At 37.2% G+C, this 23,117-nt stretch overlaps 1 protein-coding gene across 2 annotated transcripts in view; it reads right to left on the bottom strand.

Annotated features, from left to right (window-relative positions):
• Positions 1–23,117, bottom strand: part of npas2 (neuronal PAS domain protein 2) — a 91,377-nt gene that overhangs the window by 50,664 nt on the left and 17,596 nt on the right. The window contains exon 1 of one of the 2 annotated variants that reach the window (XM_088596835.1): positions 9,087–9,203. The exons of the other annotated variant lie outside the window; for it this stretch is intronic. The gene's annotated coding sequence lies outside the window, so the exon portion shown is untranslated. Of the gene's footprint in view, positions 1–9,086; positions 9,204–23,117 lie in introns of those variants that run through there. 2 annotated transcript variants of the gene reach the window in all.

Below are 23,117 nucleotides of genomic sequence, written 5' to 3'. Positions count from 1 at the left end.
CCTTTCCCTTCTTGCAAGACAGGTTCATTTTCTTAAATCTCTATTTGCTGTAAGTGTTTAAAGAATATTTCTAGTACACCATGAAGAAGTACATTAATTTTTCACATGTTGAACCATTAACTGATAACTTTGACAATATACAGTAACTTTAAGCCAAATCAGCACACATGCAGTATTAGTGTTTAGTTAAGCAGCAACCGTTTTTATATAAATCAAAGAAAACCAGTGTCACAACAGCTGGCATGACCCCTTGTTAAATAAAAAATCTTAATTTCAGATACAATCTTAATTGTGATTACCTTAATAAAATAAAAACAGCTTGTAAATGTATACAGCAATTAGATTAGCACAGACCACAAAAACATAAACCCCTCCTACTGTAGCAGACACTTGTTTAAGATCTTTAAATAATAAAATCTTAAAAAAAACTAAAAATACTGTAAGTTCACTCTTAATGTACTGTATATTGAAAAGAAAAAACAGATAACATTCTGGAAACTTTTAAACATGTACAGTAGTATACAAAGAAAAACTTGAATTCAAGCACAATTTTGCTATAAATGGTGTATTTGAAATATATTATACTTTAAGAATGCTCTAAACAGTTTATTCATGATTATGATGAGATACATCCACATTGCAATATGTCAGGTACTAAATACTATATTTCAGAGCGCACCTTTTATCAATTTCATTTTTCTTAATAGTGGGAAAATAACACAACATAGATTTTCATTTACTTGCTGAGCAGAAGCACTTGTCCAGGGAAACTTAAATATACATAAATGTAACGCTGCTCTGTAGAGGTGAAAAGGATCCGATGTAGATGCAGGAGTCGTAGGGAGGTAAGTAAACGTACTGAGCAAAACCAGGAGCTGGGCCGTAGTCCGAAGGCGAAGGTAGGTCGAGATCCGGTAAAGGCACTGGTGGCGAACAATCCAAAATGTGAGACAGAATCGTGGTCAAAAAGAGGGCTGCAGGGTCAAGTCCGAAACAGGCAAAGATAGCAAACAATCCAAGGGGCGAGACGAGATCCGAAGTCCGAAGGCAAAAGGTTTAGGCAGAATTCCAGGAAGGCAAAAGGGGGTAAGAAACGCTAGGCAGAGCAACAAGTAGTGAACTCAATACCGAGCAACGGGAATCAGGTAAGAATAGTATAAATAACCCGGCGTGCCGCACGGTAGAGCAATTGCAGGTGTGTTAACTCGTGCGGCGGCGCTTGTTAATAGTAATCCGCTGCTGGTACCGATTAGCTCGCTTACGTGTTGATCTCTGCTGGTCGGTGGTCGTGACAGTACCCCCCCCTTCACGGGCGGCTCCCGACGCCCGAGACGGCCGATCAGGATAGTCCCTGTGAAAGTCGCTGATTAGTGTAGGGTCCAAAATATCCTTCTCTGGAACCCAAGATCTCTCCTCGGTGCCAAAACCCTCCCAGTCAACTAGATACTGAAGGGTACCGCGGTTCCATCTGGAGTCGATGATCTTGTGGACCGTATAAGCCGGGCGCCCCTGAATGCGACGAGGAGGTGGCGGGCAACGTTGAGGAGCCGCAAGGGGCGAGCGGTAAACGGGTTTCAGGAGGGAGACATGGAATGAGGGGTGGATTCTGAGGGTAGGGGGGAGAGCAAGGCGGAAGGTAACCGGGGTGATCCGGGAGAGAATCCGGAAGGGACCGATATACCTAGGCCCAAGCTTTTTGGAAGGCTGATGTAGAGGTAGGTTCTGTGTAGATAACCAAACAAACTGTCCTTTCCGAAAACGAGGGGCTGGTCTGCGGTGTCGGTTGGCGAATTTGGCATGGCGCTGGGTTGACTTAATAAGAGCTGTCCTCGCCATTCTCCAGGTCCTTCGCAGTTTGGCAATATATTGTTGCACTGACGGCGCTGCCGTGTCTGGAGGTGTGACAGGGATGAGAGTGGGCTAATAACCTAATGAACAAAGGAAGGGAGAGAGACCTGTGGAGGAGGAGGTAAGAGAATTGTGGGCATATTCTGCCCAGGGAAGTAGTGATGACCAATCATCCTGTGAGCTGGAGGTGATGGCTCTCAAAAAGGTCAGGAGGCTTTGGTTGGTCCTTTTCACCTGACCATTGGCCTCAGGATGATAACCAGAAGTCAAAGATACCTGGGTCCCTAGAGCTTGACAGAAAGCCTTCCAAAAGGCCGAGATAAATTGAGGTCCCCTGTCCGAGACAACATCATCAGGCAAACCATGTATCCTAAAGACCTGTTGTACAAACAAAGATGCCATTTCCTGGGCTGTGGGCAATGCTGGGAGGGGGACAAAATGGGCTGCTTTGGAAAAACGATCGGAGACCACCATGATTACCGTATGACCCTGACTGTTAGGAAGGTCCGTAATTAAGTCAAAAGCTATGTGGGACCAAGGGCGGTGTGGGATTGGAAGGGGGTGAAGGAGGCCAGCCTTCCTAGAGCGCGGAGTCTTGCTCCTGGCACAGACCTGGCAAGCCCGGATGTACTCTGCTGCATCAGATCGCATGGAAGGCCACCAAAAGTCCCTGGTGAGGAGGTCCAGAGTGCGTCTGCGGGATCCATAATCTGGCTCGGTATTCTGTAACGCTGCTCTGTAGAGGTGAAAAGGATCCGATGCAGATGCAGGAGTCGTAGGGAGGAAAGTAAACGTACTGAGCAAAACCAGGAGCTGGGTCGTAGTCCGAAGGCGAAGGTAGGTTGAGATCCGGTAAAGGCACTGGTGGTGAACAATCCAAAATGTGAGACAGAATCGTGGTCGAAAAGAGGGCTGCAGGGTCAAGTCCGAAACAGGCAAAGATAGCAAACAATCCAAGGGGCGAGATGAGATCCGAAGTCCGAAGGCAAAAGGTTTAGGCAGAATTCCAGGAAGGCAAAAGGGGGTAAGAAACGCTAGGCAGAGCAACAAGTATTGAACTCAATACCGAGCAACGGGAATTAGGTAAGAATAGTATAAATAACCCGGCGTGCCGCACGGTAGAGCAATTGCAGGTGTGTTAAATCGTGCGGCGGCGCTTGTTAATAGTAATCCGCTGCTGGTACTGATTAGCTCGCTTACGTGTTGATCTCTGCTGGCCAGTGGTCGTGACAATAAAGTTTATGTTATGAGTAACAATCAGAAAAACCATCTTTAGAAGCCATGAGCCAGAGCCTTACCCGACAGGCCCGTTGCTCAAAGAAGGACTACACCCTGCAGGAGACGCACGCTCATCGCAATTCACACACACATACTGGATACGCGGTGGGTGGCGCAGTGGTGCAGTGGTTAGTGGTTATTTATATGTTCTTCCTGTTTCACAAGGTTTCCTCCAGATGCTCTCCTTTCTTCCCACAGTCCAAAATCCTGGAAGGTTAATTGGCTTCTGTAAAATTGGCTCTTGTGTGTTTGTGTGTGTGTTTGTATCTGTGTGTCTCCACTACCATGGACTGGCGTCTCATCCAAGTTGCATCCTACCTTGTCTTAAATGCCTGGTGTCTGTTGCTTGCCAGGATAGGCTGTGGTGTCCCCCGTGACTCTGTACTAGATAAAGCACCTTAGAAAATGGATGGGTTGATGTATGCATGGAGCAATTCAGAGATACTGTACCAATTAACCTGGACAGCACGTCCAAATGAGAAATAAGCTTAGAAAATGGATGGGTTGATGCATGCATGGAGCAATTCAGAGATACTGTACCAATTAACCTGGACAGCATGTCCAAATAAGAAATAAGCTTAGAAAATGGATGGGTTGATGCATGCATGGAGCAATTCAGAGATACTGTACCAATTAACCTCGACAGCATGTCCAAATAACTCTGTGGTCATTAGAAATCCCAGGGTGTTTCTCGAAAAGGGTAGGGGTGTAACCTTGGCGTCCTGGCCAAATTTCCTATGCCTCCTAATAATCCCCCTCTATGAATTGGCTACATTACTTTGTTCTGCTCCCCCCCCACCCCCCACTCCGACGGCAGGCGGAGCAACGCGCCAGTTGGAGTATTCTTGGTCGCTTTTAATGGCAACGTCAGCTCAAAGATTTGGTTCAAACCACCAAATGGAGACGGGCGTGCCGACAAGCAGACCCTGCTGATGCGGGATTAACGCTAGGATGGGAGAGAGAGAGCATGTCCAAATAACATGTGAACACATGAAGAACATGCAAACTCCACCCAAAACCCAAGACGAATAAGGCACTAGCCACTGTACCATCTAGAATATACTGTACCAAATCATCTAACAAATTAACAATTTTCAGAAATGTATTTTATGAAAGGCTAGCACATTTGTGAATTCTCCCATAACAACTATTATGTTATCTAACAGAAAATGTAAAAAAAAACTAATTTGTATTTTAAATACATATTTGTTATTGATGTTGACAGTAATCATTCAAAGCATTGGGTTGTTTATGTATTTATATATACCTGCATACCATAAAATTGAAGGCTTAGTTGAGTATACAAACGCACAAAAAAATTATATTTTAATACCTTATACTGTACATGATCTTAGAAGCAGGTGACCAAATACATGAATTCATCTATGCCTGATTACACTTGATATTCTTTAACTAGACTACGCATAAAATGCCGAATAGTGCTTTGTACAAGATCACACAGCTCTTTAGTGTGGAAATAAAGCATCCCTTCACAAAAGTTAATGAAAGACATCTGACAAATTGACATTCCACATGTTAGAAGAATCAATTAGGAGGAAGTGTTTGATCCCTCCATGTAGGTGGAGGCATGCAACTGAGTGGAAAATCATCTATAGTACTATGTTAAGCACATCCAACCACGACAGCAAATGACCAATAGTCATTTAGTGACGCAATACCATCAGACAACCACTGTTGTGTTAGAGCTCCTGAAAAACCACAGGGGGTTGGAAAACAACCCCGTATTTGCCATGCCAATGTGGATAATTACTAAAAATAAAACTACACTGTGGATTGCTACTAGAAATAATTACTGGAAAACTACTGGAAATAACCAGTTTTTAATTCTGTCACTGCTAGTGTTTCAACAATGCAATGTGTACCACAGAAAACATCCAAAACAATTCAAAACAATTTTACCTGTGAACAACTGTGGAGAGAATATGGGCTTCGCTACTATTTTCATGAGAGCATTCCTCTGCTCATCACCTGATCAGTTCACAGCAGCTGCGCCAAGCTTCATTTCAATTGACAATAACGATTGTCCCCCAGCATGGCAGGACACCAGATGACTTTCTCAGAGATGCGTTAGTGTGCCAGGATTGATTGACCCGTAAGACTGCCTTATCTCAAATCCATTAAGCATGTCTGTTATGCTCTTTGCCAGTCACAACATCTTCAGCCTACTCCATGGCTAGTCGGTCCTGTGAGGAGAATGGAAAATTCCAGAAGTACTGTATCAAATCCTCATTATTCCCAAACCTGCGCTGCAAATTTGGGTGACCTCATACCACACCAAATAGTGTTTCTATATGTCTGATGCGAGAAACAGTAGTGGTTCTCATTTCCAAAGTGCTTACGTTACAGACGTACCTGTAGGTTGAATTTTTTCTTCTTTGTACACTGTACTACTGGCCCACATAAAATACTTGATATTTGTCAGTTTTCCAAGGCTCAGTTATACTGTCCACAAACAAACTAAATCAGCCACAAAGTAAGAGACTAACACTTTTGCAACAGAAAGTATCACCCTGGGTGTTGTGTTGATCATTTGGAGCAAGATAATATTCTTGCTTTAAAATGTTACTGATGAATTTCATACCTGTAGAAATACTGAAAAGTTTATCTTTACAGTTAAAATTTGTTATTTACTGTACTAAAAAGTAAGGATGCTATACACATGTATTGTAAGATTTCAGGCATGCGTCGGCAATTACATTCATTTTACCCTTTTGTTTGCTGTTTCATGAGTACAAATACAAGGTTATAAATAGCTAGCTTATATAAACAATAGAAGCTACAGGAAAAAGCATACCCTGTCACACACATTCTGATGCAGTGTATTTTGTAATGTTATCTTATGCAAATGCTGTTCTGAAACTACAGCACCAAAGTTGCTACCAGCAGAGACTTGATCTAAATTCAAAGTTATAGAGGCACTGCAGCATGCGGTGTCACATTTAGTGTCAGTCCTACTTCCAAATGCATTTGAAAAGTGCATGCTGTTAAAAGGTTTGTTTCTTTGAAGGTTTGCATTTAATTCATTAAATTAATCAGCACACACATTTTGGGGAAGAGAAGAGGTGCAGGCCTTCACGACGTGTGAAAGATGAGTTTGGAAAAGTTTAAACAAAAGTATTTTATATTTTAGATTGCAAAAGGATTTCATACAATGGGATAAAATTGAATTTATTTCTAGGTGACCCAATTTTACAATTTTACTATGTTAACTCAAGTATGTTAAGACAAAAGCCATCAGACTGTTTTCCTTTGCAGAACAATTGGCATTCAATGTAATAGTGCTACAGTACATGTGTTTATTATTATTTTTCTGATTAGCAGACATCCTTATATGATTATTTATGTAGAGGTCCTTATAGAACTGTCACATCTTGTCATTAGAGCACATCCCGTTAGTTGAAACAAAAGCAGTAACTCCTATCCCATCCAGAGTGTGATTCCCAATTTCAACATCTGGCATAGGCTCTAGGTTGGCATGACCCTTACCAGGATTAAGCAGCTTTCTGATAATGGATGGATAAAATTATTTATTCAAAGGTCATAAAGGTTAAATTAAGGTCATCGACGACTGGCTTTCCATCAAAGAATGACCCATATCTTTATAAAGATCACAAGTCATCAATATAAAAATGCCCTGCAGTCAACAATTAACAGGCAGATGAATTAATGTAATTGCAACCGAATGCCCTTCATACTGGTTGCCTTGGATATGTAACTGGAGCTTGTTTTCATTCTTTCTCTCACCCTGTACCTTCTTCCATTCAGACCCAATGTCAAGAAAAGAACAACACATTATACAGGTTATTGGTAATGGGCTCGAACTGCTGGCAACATGTTCAGCTTATTAATACATATCCAAAAATACACCATGATGAGACCATTCTTCATCATGAACCAATAAGTTATCTGGAGCCTTTCTGTATCTATTCTACTCTGATGAAATGTGACTCATTATAATCCAACAGAAGAATGTTTCTCTGATGTTTCTGTGGTTTAGTTTGGAGGACTGTTAAATATGACTAATTTCTGGAATTTTCACAATGTACACTATTTTATTACTGTGCAGCAGTTTTGAGGGCTTGAAGCAGACATCATCAATTGTTCACATTGGATTTCCAGCTACCTTGCAAAGTTTGACTATCAGAGAAATTAATTTTAATTACAATAACTTCCTGTCCACACTTGTCAAGGTTGATTAAGAACAGATTTCAAGTCACAAACTCATATAGACCTAAACTGAATCAGCTCTTTAATATTATAACAAGATTATTACATTATCTATAATGTAAATCATATGCATTATTTGCAATTAGATTAACTGTTAAATAATGAAATTAATCTTGTGTTACGAGCAGATATTTGGAAGCATGTTGTTCAGTAGTTTGTGGTGAGTGTCAACAACATTTTTTTAAAATGTTATTTCCGTATAACCACAGGTTCATGAAAATATTCTACAGTTAAGTAGTAAGATTATTCCTCTGCAGCCGTAGAAAAAATTGCAGTTTAATTCAATTGCGTAAGAAATGGAATATTTAATGTGCTGTTACGAAGACCCACAGATAAAATAGAGGAAGGATTAAGTGATGTGAAAAAGCTAACTGTAACATAACAAACCATTCAATTTGAAAAGCTATTTCATAACAAACACACTGATGAATTGCTTAGTTTTAAACAGTGTTAATCATGAAATGTTTAGATAGATACTTGTATCTACTTGCACTAACTTGTATTAAGGTTAGTGTCCCAAAAAGCACAACAGACGTATAATGAATTGAAATTCTAGTTTAAAGTAATATTCTTAGATGTAAGTCACTGTGGGAGATTTCTCACCATAAGGATTTTATCTCTTCAGTAGATGGCTCTTAGGGTTGGTTTTTGACGTCCGAATTATGGAGTTTCACAGAAGATGTAGTTGAAGAATCAAGATAAGTATCCAGTGCCTAAGGAGGCAGTGGAACCCTCTTTATAATCTATGATAGTACTGAACAAAAACACACCATTTCCTTTTTTCCTTCCAAGTATAAATAGCATAAATATAGACCTGCCAGTATAAATATATTTATATACGCCTTTCCAGGGAATGGTAAATACGATTAAATACTTTACCTATAAATACAGGAAACTGCAACCCAAGACATAAAACAGTATCACCATCAAATTTGCTTCTTCCAAGTTCCTATCAACATAAATCCACATGAATTCTAATGATTAGTGTTTTAGTTGAGTTAGTGTTGATTTGTGCTGTGCTCAGCCCTGTGAAGTGGATACAGCGCAATAATTTCCGTATATTAGGTAAAGATACCCAAAGGCTTACGTGCTCTATTTGCGGAGGTGAGAAAACTGGAATTTACAGTATAACCACAAGATAATGGTAAAAAATGATCTGACGTATTTATTTAGTGCTTTACTGTATTTTCTCTCATAGGATATCTTGGCTGTTTGATATAAGATGCCATGCATTTTAAATGATCTCTAAGCATCGTCCACTGCCATTTTATGATTAATTCAGAAGACAAATTTCAGAGCTGTATTTCATATATCACACTTCCCTGTGACTTTGGGGAATGAAAAGCAAAAGTCTGGAACTTAAGAGATTTTTTATAACCAAATGAAAAAACAAATCTCAAAGAATGTTGTGCTCCTGCTCTACTTGTTATTCAGTTTGTTTAATTATTTCTTATATTTTATTAAACATATCATGAATTCCCATCTAGGCAGTGCATTAAAACTTCTAAAGCAAAGACAATCTAGGTCAGTGGAGCTTGAGGTAATATTTTACAGGTGGCTTGTTTTTCTGTAAATAATATTTACAATATTATTCATAAAAATAGTTTGAAAGGCACTGTAAATCTCAAGACCTAGCCAAAAGGCAACCACAAGTCAGAAACAATTGATTGCAGAGTGAAGAAAAAGCCCACTCAGAAAGTATAGTTTCCCACCTGATATTCTGGGATCAGGCCTGAGCAGAGGCTAGCAGTTAGTGGCTTCCTGGCATGGCAGGAGTTATGTAGAAAGAAAAGATGATGCAATTCTAACTGTGGAAGAAGTGACTTATGAGTGCTTTTGAAGAACCAAGAGCTCTTCTGTGTCCTACAGTGGATCCACTCTCAAATCCCAATACTGCAATTTTACTCTATCCAATGGAGGGAGGTCAGCTGCTTTCACAGGCAGTAAGGGGAGGAGTTTGACAACAGAACTTCACCCCTACTCTCACAACATGATTTGTCTTTGGGTAAATGGAAACTGGGAGAAGGGTCGAAAATATGTTACAAACTGAACATGAGGAATTGTTGGTGCTGCTAAAATCTGTTCTGCTTAATGTCATCACCAAGGTTTGGGGCAGGGTTATCCCCACCTAATTGTTTTGACACATTGTTTTTGCACGGCTGTTAGTACTGAAATTTTGGCTGCAACTGCTCTGTGCTTAAAAAGCTGAAGAAAATACACTTTGATAATAATTCACCAAAATCCTCTTAATTATGCTATTTTTGTAGTAAAAAAACAGCATATAGTGTAATGGAGCACTTTGTATTTAGCAAGGAGTAAAAAACATATTCTGCAAACGCTGCTGGAAATAATATATTACATCTTGGTCACAATTACATCTTGGTCAAACACCATTATCCTGAGGAGAATCTTGACAAAAAGTCTACTTTTTTAAATGCAAATTAAATAAAATGTGCCCATTCCATACAGCAGGTTTAATGCAGAACTCAAACAAATTTTAGGGCTTCCAATCCAGTTCTGCAGCAGGACCCCAAGGCCTGACAAAGGAATACCAACTTACAATTAGTTGACCATAAGGTTCCTTAAGGATTAAATATACAGTATAAGGCAGCCTTTGCCTATCTGAAGTTATAAACAAAACCCATCTCAACTCCTCCACATTCCCTACCAGTTCATTGCTAGACATTTAAAACAATATTATGGATCTGCAACACTAATTCTAGAGTGTTCATGGAGATAGGATAAGAGAAAAAAGGCAAACCATTCTTGCAAACATATGGCATTCTTGTGTACAAGAAAATATCCAAATACCCTGGGCTCAGGTGACTTGGAATTGAGCCTGCTTTACTGAGTGCAATAAATGCTTATTGCTTTGTTTACCCAGAATAGCCGTGCTTTAAAAGAAAAGTCTTAAAAAACATTGTCAGTACAGTATCTGGGTTATCTCATTAATAACTTTTTTTACAGCCCATCATTTCCTGCAGCTCTGTGCATAGAAAACAACAACATTTCCTTAAAATACCTTCTGAAGTTTTACATGTTTTAATGATGAGCGCAAGAACAATTCCTCAGGCCGCGTTTTTTTTTACCCCAGGGACCAACTTCAGATGAATTAAGTTAAAATACAATAGAACTGTGCCTGCAGTATCCCTTTGTGAGCATTACCAATAAAGACCTGGTTGATGGACGCAATATTAAAAAGGACCAACTAAGTGGAAAAAGAACACAAGAAGAACATGTACACTACAAGCACTTGGTAGGACTCCCAAGTATATCCTCCAGTCACATTTTAGCTGGACATAAACACTGGCATCCTACCATGTGGGAATCGAGGAAAGAAAATGTGTTTTCTACTGAAGGTTTGCAAGGTTTTCACCCCTGTGAAAGTCTGCCATGGAGATTTGTACTGTAGTTTCAGTCTTACTCTACTTCTGCCAAGCATTTACTTCACTGCAACAATTCCCCCTGGTTTGATTCATGTCTTACTTTACGTCTCTGTGCATGGGCATCGGTTTCTCCCGGTTGTGCTGTGTTTTTTCCATAGAGTACTGCAAATATTTATTACAGTAACCATATCTACTATTTCATTTCAATAAAAAAATACCTACTTTTGTAGAACGAGTTAAAAAGCACCTCTGTCACTTTATTAGAAAACAAATGCCTTTTCTGTTTGCACTTTGTCTACCCACGGAAAAGATGTACAGCAGATAGCATTAGAATCTGACATTGTCACCATTTCTGCAGAACGTGGCAGACTGATTATTATTCTGCAAAAATGAGTATAGTAAAAACACTGTGATCTCAGTATTATGTGTATGATGATAATATATGACTAGTATTTGTCTGACTACAGTCTCATGACAAAGGTTATCATGATGCAAGAAATATGTTAAACATGCCAAAATTAAATAATTGTGATTTTCCCCTAGTTTTCTGCAGGTCTACATTTCTGATCACAAAGTAGATATTACAAACTCATATGACTGATACCCATCAGCTGGTAGTGAAGACTCAGAATACTTCCTCATAGTTAAGAATCAGAGAGCAACTGCATACTGCATGGAAAAGGTTTTTTCAGGTAAAATATCACATGGGGAGGGTATTTGGAAATATGTTGAACTCATTAAAGAATACAAATTTGAACAGTTCCTCTGATTTTGCTTGTGTCTGAGCTGAATGCAACTGGTTGTACATTAAGATTTCAATTACTCAGTTATAGTTACTTACTACATACACTGTAGTTCATTTGGTTTAAGTCTGGTATTATATCTGAAGGTAGTCCACAAGAAAAGCATGAAATAACCATGGCTGAGCCTGGCTAAGATGGTGTGAAGAACCTCAGTATAGATCAAGCAGCACTCACACCACCCACTAACCCCTCTCCCGCTGATCAGATGCTTTGTAGCAATGTTAGTGTGCTGTTAAATATTTCAATATTCTGAATTATGTTACTGATGTTGAGTCATATCTCCTTTTGTGATATTAAAGATGTCCAACCCCCTTTACAATGTGAGTTTGTGAACCCTGGTAAGGTAGCCTAATCAAAACAGTCAAGTTAAAATGTCTCTTCTAAAAAAATAAACTGAATATCTTAATCCCTTGCAGAAGAAAAAAAAAACAACAAGAGGGAAAAAAACATGCTTTATATTTGCTTAGGCTTCAATTTTCTACTTTAGTCTATATTTCACGTTACAATTATACATTTACATTTTTTGCTCTGAAAGTGCACTATACAGCTACATTTAGGATAACTGTTGAATTCCCACAATCATTTGTCTTCTGGTGATCGCCCTTTGGCCAATGTTAATAATGATAAAACTCCAGGGCAGAGGATAGTCTCTCTTACCATGTTCATTTAATCCTGGCAGTAAAGATATAACCTGACATAAAATGGTTAGCCACTGCATTATATATTATAATGTCTGTACTACTACACCCTAAAACTTGTAAAATATTATATTAGAAGTTAACTTTAACTGATTGAGGTTTTCAGATCCCTCTACAGGTAAAAGCCAGTAGAATAACTGAAATGTAGTTTTCACTTGTACCACACATTCTGTAACTGGTTGTAAATCTAGAATTACCAAAAGCTAAGCACATGGTTAACAAATTAAAAGTGAAATGACAATTTTTCAAGCAAACTGGCTTTAAAATTAAAGGTTAACATGGTTATTTAGGCAACTGACTCATCTCAAAGGAGTCAGATCACCATTGCTGAAGGTGAATATCACCAGTCCTTGGTCAAGTCAGGAAACTGACTTTTTACTGGAACTTCCCCCTTGTGTAATTCAGTTTCTATTGACTTCAGAGCATGAAACTTTAATTCACAGTGTTGACAAAACCATTGCATCACTATTTCTAATTCTTTCATTTTAATTATTTAAGACTATGCTATATTACTGGCAGCATTTTTAGTAAACTGCCAAGGGTATTCTGTAATAGGAGTTGTTGACATAAACTAAGCAATCAACCATATAAAATGCACTGCAAGGCACAGAAATCTGACAGAGCAGGCAAACCATTTTGTGAGGACTTCTTGTTTCCTTGGCAACAAACAAACAAGAAAAGAAAACAGATGTGTGTGTATGTGTGTGTTACGGGAGGGGGGTCTTTCTTAAGCTAGCAATAGGTAAAAGTTCTAACACAGTAAGCTCCAACAGAAAAGAGGCAACAAGTGCCACACGTTTAGAGAGTTTTTAAAGTCAGCAATGCCAGAAGCCTGAGAAAAACATTGAAAATAAAGGAAATAACTAAATATTAAGATTTTGCAAGACTCTGCTTTGTATACAGTATTATTTTAAATATGTTTTATGGGAAAAGGTAAATTGATCAGAACTTAACTGTTGAGCTGGGAAACTTTTTCTCCTGCTACCGACTAAATAAGGAAGTAGTACTTATAGATATTGGTTTGGGAAGAAAACCTATATACCATATAAAGCCAATCTGCAGGGTAATCATAGTATGTGGTATTGGTGCTCCAATGATACCCCAAACACTCAGGTATCACAATCGTTAAATCGTTAAATGTTTCTTTTCCTTGAAACTGGCTCACAGCCTTTATTGTCTCATTCAGGCAAGCTCTCTCACCTTTTGCCATTTTCAGAAGCAGCTGTCTTTCGGATCTTAAAAAATCCCTTTAAGATCTGTCTTTCCTGAGTGTACTTAGTGAATCAATAAAGCAGTAAATTCATGCCATTGTTCTTGGTTAGTCAAGTGTGGGCGGCAATTTAATGTAGTTAATTCCCTCAAAACAGCATAGATAAAAACAGTAGCACATCTTAAAGGTAAAGATTTAAAACCTCCAAAGAGGTTTAAATAATTTAGTCAGTTAAGAAGTGGTTGAAATATTTAAAAAGGTTTATTGTTTTTAATGGAAATAAAAGCATCATATACAGATTCCTGGGAGCAAGCAAATTGCAAAACAAGAGTTCACTATCTACAATTGGATTTGCAGTGCTCCCTTTCCTAGTTACCAGTCTTGATATGTAGGTCATGCTGTCACGCATAGTGGAGGGCCCCCACCTACAGCAAATGCTTAGATATAACTCAGTCTAAAAGCCTACCAGGTAAGCAGTGTTTCAAGTTCTGGTTTCAAGTGAAGTTGCATCTGTAATGTAAAGCCAGAAATGATATAACAAAAGTAAACTGAATGGCAAATAAATCTATGCTGTCTGTAATGAAACTACATTGACACTGTAGTGGTCTCATCTCTTGCCAGTTTCACAGGTTACATGTGGGTAGCACTGATGATGCACTGAAAATATTATATAAGAGATTATTTATCTAGTAGAGAGAATGATAATTCAAGTAGTTGAACTGCAACTACTTGTTAGTTATTATAATCATAGCTTTGTTTCTCACATCTTAGGTTTTTACCTTAAACTTAATTCAACCAATTCAATTATAAACACAGTTTTTCTTCTCTATTTACAAATGACACCGCATAACACATTTATGGTACAGATCATCATCGGATGAAATTGCAGGGAAGATGGAAAAATCCACTATGCACTTCACAATTTTCTGGTTTTGAACAAGCTTTTAAGTCACCGATTTCTATAAATTCTAGCATGGTATTCTGACCTAATACTGTATATGCAATTTAATAGTCAGAAATCAAAGCCTTTAACATCTTCATTAACGGCTAATGAAGATGTCTCTTTTCTTCAGGGATAAAGCAAATGCAGTATAAGTTACATGGCAAGATATGGAAGCTGTCTTTTTTGCCGTTAATCAGAAAAGCTGCAACATAATGAGAAGCTAAGCCTCCTCTCCATGGAAACCCTGAGTTATCCTGCAAAATGATGTAGCATCTGTGTATGGTTAAAATAGGTCAGTCAAACTGACCTGGAGCCACAGGTGATGATCTCTAATAGGAAAGGAGTATAGCATGTGTCTTCTGTCTAGGAGTCTTTCTATTTCTGTGGCTATCATATGAAAACACCCAGAGTATAACAACAATAGTAACATTGAAAGTTTCATCCATCATATGTTGGTCAAAAAAATTAAAAGTGGGTTGCTAATTCATTTTTTTTAAACAGAATATACTGTACTATAATGTGCTCTTTAAAAAGAAAAGTGACATTTTCTTCAATGCCAGAAGTTCACATTCTACAAATGCAACACAGGATCTAAATGACCCTGTTAACTAAAATCTGCATTAGAATCTATTTCCAGCACCTGATATTAATAGAGCTGAAAAGAGCCAAATGCGTAAACTCATTTAGACAATCTCAGTGCCTATTATTACACTGTAAAGACGCTGTGCCAACTGGATGTCAACACACTGTGTGAAGGTGATCTTCGCAAATCTCATGAACCTTTTCAACCTGTGATATGAAAAAAATGTGCCATATTTTCCTGGCCACAGACCAAGTCAATGTGAAGATCACAGTAAATATTATATACATATAGATGTACATATCATGAACAAATTGAATAACAAAAGCTTTCAGGGAGTACAAACAGCTTGAAGGCAGAGTTCAACTTACACAGTTGGGACTATATTCTTGTTTTAATTTTTATGCAGCAAAGATGCTTTTTTTTCCTTATAAAAAGAATGGCAATTGTAAGTCAGCAATAAACTATTTACATTCAGATACCAAATTCAATTGTTTTCCATAAAAAATATACACGAGAGAAAGAACTCTCAAGGAGTTTTAAATAATCTTCCTTTTCTCCAACCTAATTTAAAATGAAGTACTGTATTCCAACATAAACAGCTTGTAAAGACTTTTCAGTGATTATAGTCCAGAAATACTCAAGGGAAATTAGAATTATGACATACATGACATTCTTTCCCCATTTAGTAAGTCGCTGCATACGAGTGTGGTGAGACATAATATACTTCCACTGTTTCCTCTATATTTTTTCTTGTACGTTGAAATTAATAAAGACCAACAACTAATTTATGCAACCAAACCAGGAGAGACAGCATTAATGCCAAATTCACTCTCCCATGTTCTTCAGCATTCTACCCTAGAAGAGTTATTTCTTAGTAAGAGTGGATTAACTTGTTTGCCTCTTCCTTATACCATTTACAAACTGTTTCTAACTATTTGATAGGCTTATGAAGCCAAAATGTCTGTCCTTTCTGAACAAAACACCAGCTTCCTAAAACACTGTATTGCAAAAGTGTCATATTTAGATTTGCTGCTATTATCTTTTAAGTAAGTGTACAAAAAGCATTGAAGAAGCGAGACTGATGCTTGTTTGCCAAATTACACAACGAAGACGGAGAATGTTGACTTTATTCACTTGCAATTAAAAATATTAATATCATTGCATTCATTAAAAATATTCCAACAAAGTACAGATAAAAATAGGAACTTAAGTTACTCTGGGGAATAAATCACATTAAATAAAACACAGTGCTAATTAGGTTCTTGTCTACATAGTAATCAATTTTATTTAGAGCTAATGCACTATTATAACACTAAACCTTTTGATGAATGGTGTTTGTTATATTCTTCATTAGTTCATTAGTTAACAGTAACTTAATTTATTTATTGTGAGATTGTATTAATATACCTAAGAACACAAGAAAATGGCGTTAATGTACAAACAATACTCATGAGGTACTGTAACTATTTGGAGGATATGAACGTTACTAATTAAAAGGTGTTAGATATTATAGATTTGTGAATAGTAATTAGCTCTGACCATTTCACAGAGCTAGAGAACATAGCTAAGGGCTATGCTCTGTACATAAAACTTTAATATATATTTGATTTTGTTCTGCAAAAGGCACATGTATACCATGTCCCACATGTGTATTTCAACTACAGAAATCTAAAATTTCAAACACTATACTACTCTGCATCCCTATCGGATTTTATTACTCTGTATCACCCAATATTGGAATGGTGAACTTTCATGTGAATATAGAGTCATTCAGAAAGTCTAGGACAAATAGGAATAGTCCCAGCAACAATGAGCAAAATGCCATTTTTTGCTTGCAGGTGTGTCCTGTTGAAGTAGTATCAGGTTGATCACATTATGTAGGTGCAGTTTATCGAAGTCGAAAAAGCTTGTCTGTTGCACCACACATGAATAGAATCAGACTCAAAAGAAAAAGAAAACATTCATTACCTAGTATTAAAAAGACTACCTTGTAAAAACAGTGCCTGTGTGAGTATGATTTTCAATCAAAGTCATGTAAAAAAAAAATGCTATGATGTAGCAAAGAATATGAATTAGAAATTGTAGGTGTGGTGGAATTTGCCCTCTTAGAAGAACAGAATCCAAGGCATCTTATATGATTCAGAAATAACTCCTACATATTTTTTGTATTATTCATCATCCACCCACACAAAGATCAGCTCCTCTCAGTTATGTAGGTCAGCCGATAGGATAATGGGATGGTACTCATATTCATAAATGGCCTTTCTACATACTGCATTATAGAGAGAGTATCAGGGCAAGTAGTTCTTGGATCGAAGCCAAAGTGCTGGTTGTGGAGCCAGGCATGGGTGATATTCCTTTACACAAGTGTCATCATTATAGAAATTTAAGTTACATTAGACTTTAAAACTTTGAAAGAATGCTTTTACTGATGTTTTAAGCATTTGATTTCATTAATCCCTCCGGAAATATTTAATACACTGAACTGATGCCAGGAATAATAAAAAAGTAAAAAATGAAAGTTATTATATCACTATTTGCTTAACACAGAAATTAAGTTCCATCATTCAGTGACTTGCATCCTTCCTTAGATGAAGGATCTGTTACCACCTATAGTACATATCGAGGAATGTTAGAATTGCTGTTCTCCTAATTTAAAATCTGCTGGTTGAAATGGTATGTAGTGTATGGTCTTGGTGAGGAAGTGGCTCTACAGAAGACTATAATCAAAGGCAAAAAAAGCCTATAAAAAAACAACCTATTATGCTAATTTGATCACAACATTCAGCATTATTAATACAGTACATGCAGTTAACAAAAAAGTGCTGAGCATGTTTTTTTTTAAAAAATCTGTTAAAGCCCAAATAAATCAGTGGCCAAATGATTACAGAAAGTGACATCCTTTGACTAAACAATTATGCGCAATGTACCTAAATGAGCGATCAAGAACAGTAACTGACCTTCCGAGATCATTTAATTTAATGAATGTGGGAAATGTGTTTTCATGCTTTAATGAGACAGCTGAACCTGAAGGAGGAAATTGGCCTGCACTTTTAGAGAAAAATGAGTTGGAACTCGGAATGTGCGTAATACAAGACAATCAACTATCAGATCATCAAAGAGGTGGAGGCTAGCTGAACACCAAAAGAAAGGAAAAAATCAATTGAGTGCAAATGAATTCTGAGACCACGGTGTTTAATGATAGTCTAAGACCTGGGGGCTTCAGTTTATTGATTGAAGCTCCTTTCAGCAATGTAGGGTATAGGAATGCTTTATATCCAATCAGATGCCAATGACATACATGAGTATTTGCAGAAGATACATCTTCTAGTTTTCAACACTGAAGATGACAGTTATTGAACAAAGTACTATCTACCACTTTCTTATTGTTCTCTATAGATATTACAGCTGTTTATTAATGGGTCTACATACAGTACTCCGGTGATAAGTCTGCGTGACTCACATTAAAATATACCATCAGGAAAAATTATAAAAGTTTAACGGAATCAGTCTTATCTATATGAGTGTAATAAAATGGAAATGTTTGGGAAGCGAGGTAGATAATGAATAACCTTCAAAAGTCTGTTTCCTTTTAATGGTAACAGTTCTGTAGTGATCAAAGGTACTGCAAGTAAAGAAAGGAACACAGCCAGCAAAGTACTGTAGGTTTATTTTCACTTCTATACCATCCACTACTAGCTTTGCTTATTTCAAAATTTGTTGACATTATTCTTACTTACAAATAGAGAAAAACAGAGAAAAGAATTTCATTGTACTCCAGGACTACACACCAGTGAGCAGAGCTAAGCACTTTCTTTTCCTCTTGCTGGTATTATTGCAATTCAACACTGTGAGAGCTGCCTTTTCAAATCCTGCTGTTTGGAGCTGAAAACAGTAAAGAGTGTGATATTAGAAAAGCACTTTTCCAAGCCATGCACTTGGAAAAAGGATTTCATACTGTGTACATTCAGTCCCTTGTCAATAAACTTCATTAATTCAAAATGCATCTGAATTGATTAATTGCAGGAAGAATCAATTAATCATCTAAATTATGTTTTAATTACTGGGAGCCTCTAGCACACATTTAAAAAATTAATCCAACCTAATGAATTCTATGGTACTTCTTTTTTGAAGCTGGAAAGCAAGCCTAATACACATTTAATACAATTAATGTGCTGCAGCTATCAAGAGCACCAATCCACACACAAATCACCTACTTAACTATATATAACCTAACACACATTAAGGCATAAACCATTCATTCCAGATGGTTTCTTAGATAAGACAATGGAAACTTCTGGATTTTAATATTTTTCAAAATGCTAACAGGGAAAGAGATTAATATATTATCCAAGCACTATCAGGTCTCTGACTGGAGTCACATTAAATGACTTACTGGAAGATTAATATAAATCTGTAATGTATTTTACCATGGTTAACAGATGTGTGATTTTAGAAAATACAAAAAGTTTGGATTTCAGGATTTATATAAAAAATAAGGTTATTTAACGGCAGAATATAATTACTACAGGTAACTGCAGGCTAACATTGAAATGCCAGAATGACTGCCTATTTGCCAGTGATTCGGATAATTAATTTCTTGGGTAGTTTTTCTTTGCCTTGACAAGTCAGTTGTCAAAATCATAACTGAAACCTTAGTCATTTCCTTTGTAATTACTGCCATTGTATTAGCCCAGAAACACCATATCAAAAGCAATGAAACATTTTCTATTCCCTTCCTAGAAAAGGAAAAGTGGGACTACAGTTTTCTCAGAAATGGCAAACAAAAGTTAAAGGTAATATTTACACAAGATGGCCCTTGCCTTGTTTAGTGAAGCTTAATGTTTCGTATGCGAATCCTGGCTTGGGTGTTCATTTCAAGGCAAGAAATATTCTTTTAGCTGTAACATTTTCTAGCTAATCAGCCAGAAAATAATAGGGAATCAGCATAAAAGGCACAAACTCATTTTTGTTAAAAAGGAACGCCTTGTAAAATATTTCAGAGAGTCTCCATTCAGTGTAAAAATAATTCATTCTAATTTGAATGAATTTCATTGCTGTAGGGAACAAACTCCTATCATCTTATCCTATCATGAAAGACTCAGGATTTCCCCCATCTTTGTGTTTCAACACAATAAATTCTCTAGCTCTAATGAATTCTAAAAAAACAAAACAAACGATAATCCTTTAGACTGTTACAAAAATAATTTATATTAATGTGTTTAAAATGTATTATTCACTTCACTATAAAAAGTAAGTTAATAGAAACCCACAAACAACTCTAAAGTGACAGTGCGGCTAAGGATCTGGACCTGTGGCTGAAAGGTTGCCGGTTCAAATCCTGCGACCAGCAAAGGAATCCTACTCCTCTGGGCCCCTGAACAAGGCCCTTAACCCCAGCTGCTCCAGGGACGCCGTATGAATGGCTGACCCTGCGCTCTGACCCCAAGCTTCTCTCCCTGTCTGTGTGTCTCATTGAGAGCAAGTTGGGATATGCAAAAAGACAAATTCCTAATGAAAGAAACTGTATATGGCCAATAAAGTGATCTTATCTCTTAACAGGATTGAACTATGTTAACAGGCCATACCTTAAGCTGACATGTTAATTAAAGAAGATTAAAATCCTTGTTATTCAATAGTATTCATCCTTGCGTTTCAATTTTAAAATGATAACCTACCATACAATTTAGCATAGAAAAGAATACATTTAAGCTGTCTGTTAGCATCCTCTGCACTGCACTATTTTCTTCACATTCTTTTGTATTCTATAATGAAGTGGCCATGAGAGCCACAAGAGTTTGTTGAAATGGTTTTTATCAAAAATGATGGCACATTTAGGTTTGGAGGCAGATTTGTCGTGTCATTGTGCATCATTGTTTTTGTTCTGAACAACATTTTTATAAATTGTTCTGGAACAATCCAAACATTTAATTAAGCAATTAAGAGCGTTTCAACAACAGGAATCTTAAAGGAAAGGGGGCTACGCAGACTTCTGGGAATAAAAAAGCATCTGTCCAGGCTGACAGTTTGTTGCATTTGCACAGACCACTTGGATATAAATTGTTCTACAAGAACAATTTCTGCAAATGAATTCAACCGAGTTTGATTATATCAGTGTCCACCTGGCCTGCAAAACAGATATTCTGGCTGACGTTAGTGCAAAAGACATCAAAATGTGACAGTACGCTTAAAAGCAGCAGTACTCTTGGATTCACTGGCACAACCAATCCAGTTGCATCTGACAGGACATCAGCCCAGTACAGGACACTCCCAAAAAGTGTAGATACAGTACATACTGGGTACCTGAATGCATCTGTGGCAGAGGGGATCTTCATCTGCAACTGTTGGTATATTCTGTATGCAAACTTATAATGGATTTATAAAAGCTTGCACATTACATGAAGCTTTATCTATGATCTGTATCCCTCCATCCATTTTCTAACCTCTTCATCCAATTCAGGGTCACGGAGGAGCAGGAGACTATCTTGGCAAGCAACAGGCACAAGGCTGGTAACACCTTGGACGGAACTCCAGTCCATTGCAGATGTGGAAAATATATTTTACTGAAAGTTATCAATAGCACATCAATCTTTCAAGCATGGGTGTGAAGGTTTTAAGTGGTTCATGTACTATACTGTATGTTTCGATTCAATTATGAGAGGAGCTTTCCAGTTTTATGTCTGAGGTTAACAATGCCAAAGTCAGAAGCATGAGCAATGAGTCTTTACTTTTAATAAGAAGCAGCAAAAGTCAAACTTTTGATCTTTATGAGGAGAGGCAATCTCCAATGAAAAAAAACAACAACTATTTAGTTTAAGTTCAGGTAGGTAGCTGCGCCAGCATGCGTAGGCTGCAAAGGAACGAGTAATAGGTTTATTCCGTGCTGAAAAGAGAAGAAAGAAAACACAATGTTTCTGCTGTGGAGCCTTCATCGGGTGTAAGAGAAGGTTCGGGTTATCTTACACCCGAAGAAGGCTCCACAGCCGAAACGTTGTGTTTTTTTCTTCTCTTTTCAGCATGGAATTAACCTATTACTTGTTCCTATTTAGTTTTAGTCAGCTTCATTACACATTGCCAACACTACCTCAAGTAGAATGACATTTAATCCAGAAAATAAGCTGTTTGATTATAAAGGTGGTGATGAGAAGATTGCCACTGTGGCAGCATAAATATACTGTATGACTAATGAAACTGAACCTTCTTCCAGTTACTGTACTCATTGCTATGCAGAACAAATGTAAAGCATTATGGTAATCATTCAGAAGATTTTTTTAAATTCTTGTTCTGTATGTCATGTCTGAAGACATGCCATGGTATGGCCAAAAAATAAATAAAATGATCATTAGATGGAATCAAAGAGTGATAAAAGATCTAGGACTCATTTTAAGAGGAAATCAAGATACAGGAAGTTGTTTCACACATTTAGCAAAAAGTAAATTTGTAATACAAAAAAGGCAAAATTAGACACAGCCCTGCAAAGCCTGAGGTTTCCTGTTCTTCATTTCCAGAAAAAAAAAGAACAAAAAAGAGCTGAACATATTGAAGCAATAAGAAATGCACTGTGTTACTAGGTCAGTGGCTTATTATGTTTGCCAGAAACGACAGCTCAGATCCGTAATAATCCATCTAACTCTTATACAGGATGCACAAATAGCAGGCTCTTAAATGTAAAGTCCCCTGACTGTGCACCAAATAGGTGCCTTTATCAGCTAAATTTAGCTCATGTCCGTTTGCTCATGTGATATGGCCATTATTGTGAACATTTGGTGATACAATGTTCAGTATTAAACCCTATTTTTCTGTTTTTCATCCTAAACACACCCAGTTTTGAATTCTCAGAATTTTTAGCACTGTTTCAGTAATGCGATTCAATGGGTATGGATTACTAACTTTACAGACTTCTCAATATTTGTTATACAACATAGTAAAATTAAAATTATATTTCTAAAGAAATACAGAAAACACAGGAATTAAATATCTGTTTAATTTAAGGCCCCAAATTATGCGCAGTGCTTTGCAAAAGATACATTAGACATTCCACCTACAAATATTCATAGTTTTACTTGTACTAAACATTCTTATTAAATGGTAAATAAATTAAGTAGACCTAAAAACAATTT

The sequence above is a fragment of the Lepisosteus platostomus genome, chromosome 10 (genome assembly GCF_059453375.1).
Source record: "Lepisosteus platostomus isolate fLepPlt1 chromosome 10, fLepPlt1.hap1, whole genome shotgun sequence".
NCBI lineage: Eukaryota > Metazoa > Chordata > Actinopteri > Semionotiformes > Lepisosteidae > Lepisosteus > Lepisosteus platostomus.
The sequence above is the reverse complement of the archived record's forward strand: the minus strand, read 5'-3'. Positions and strand labels throughout refer to the sequence as shown.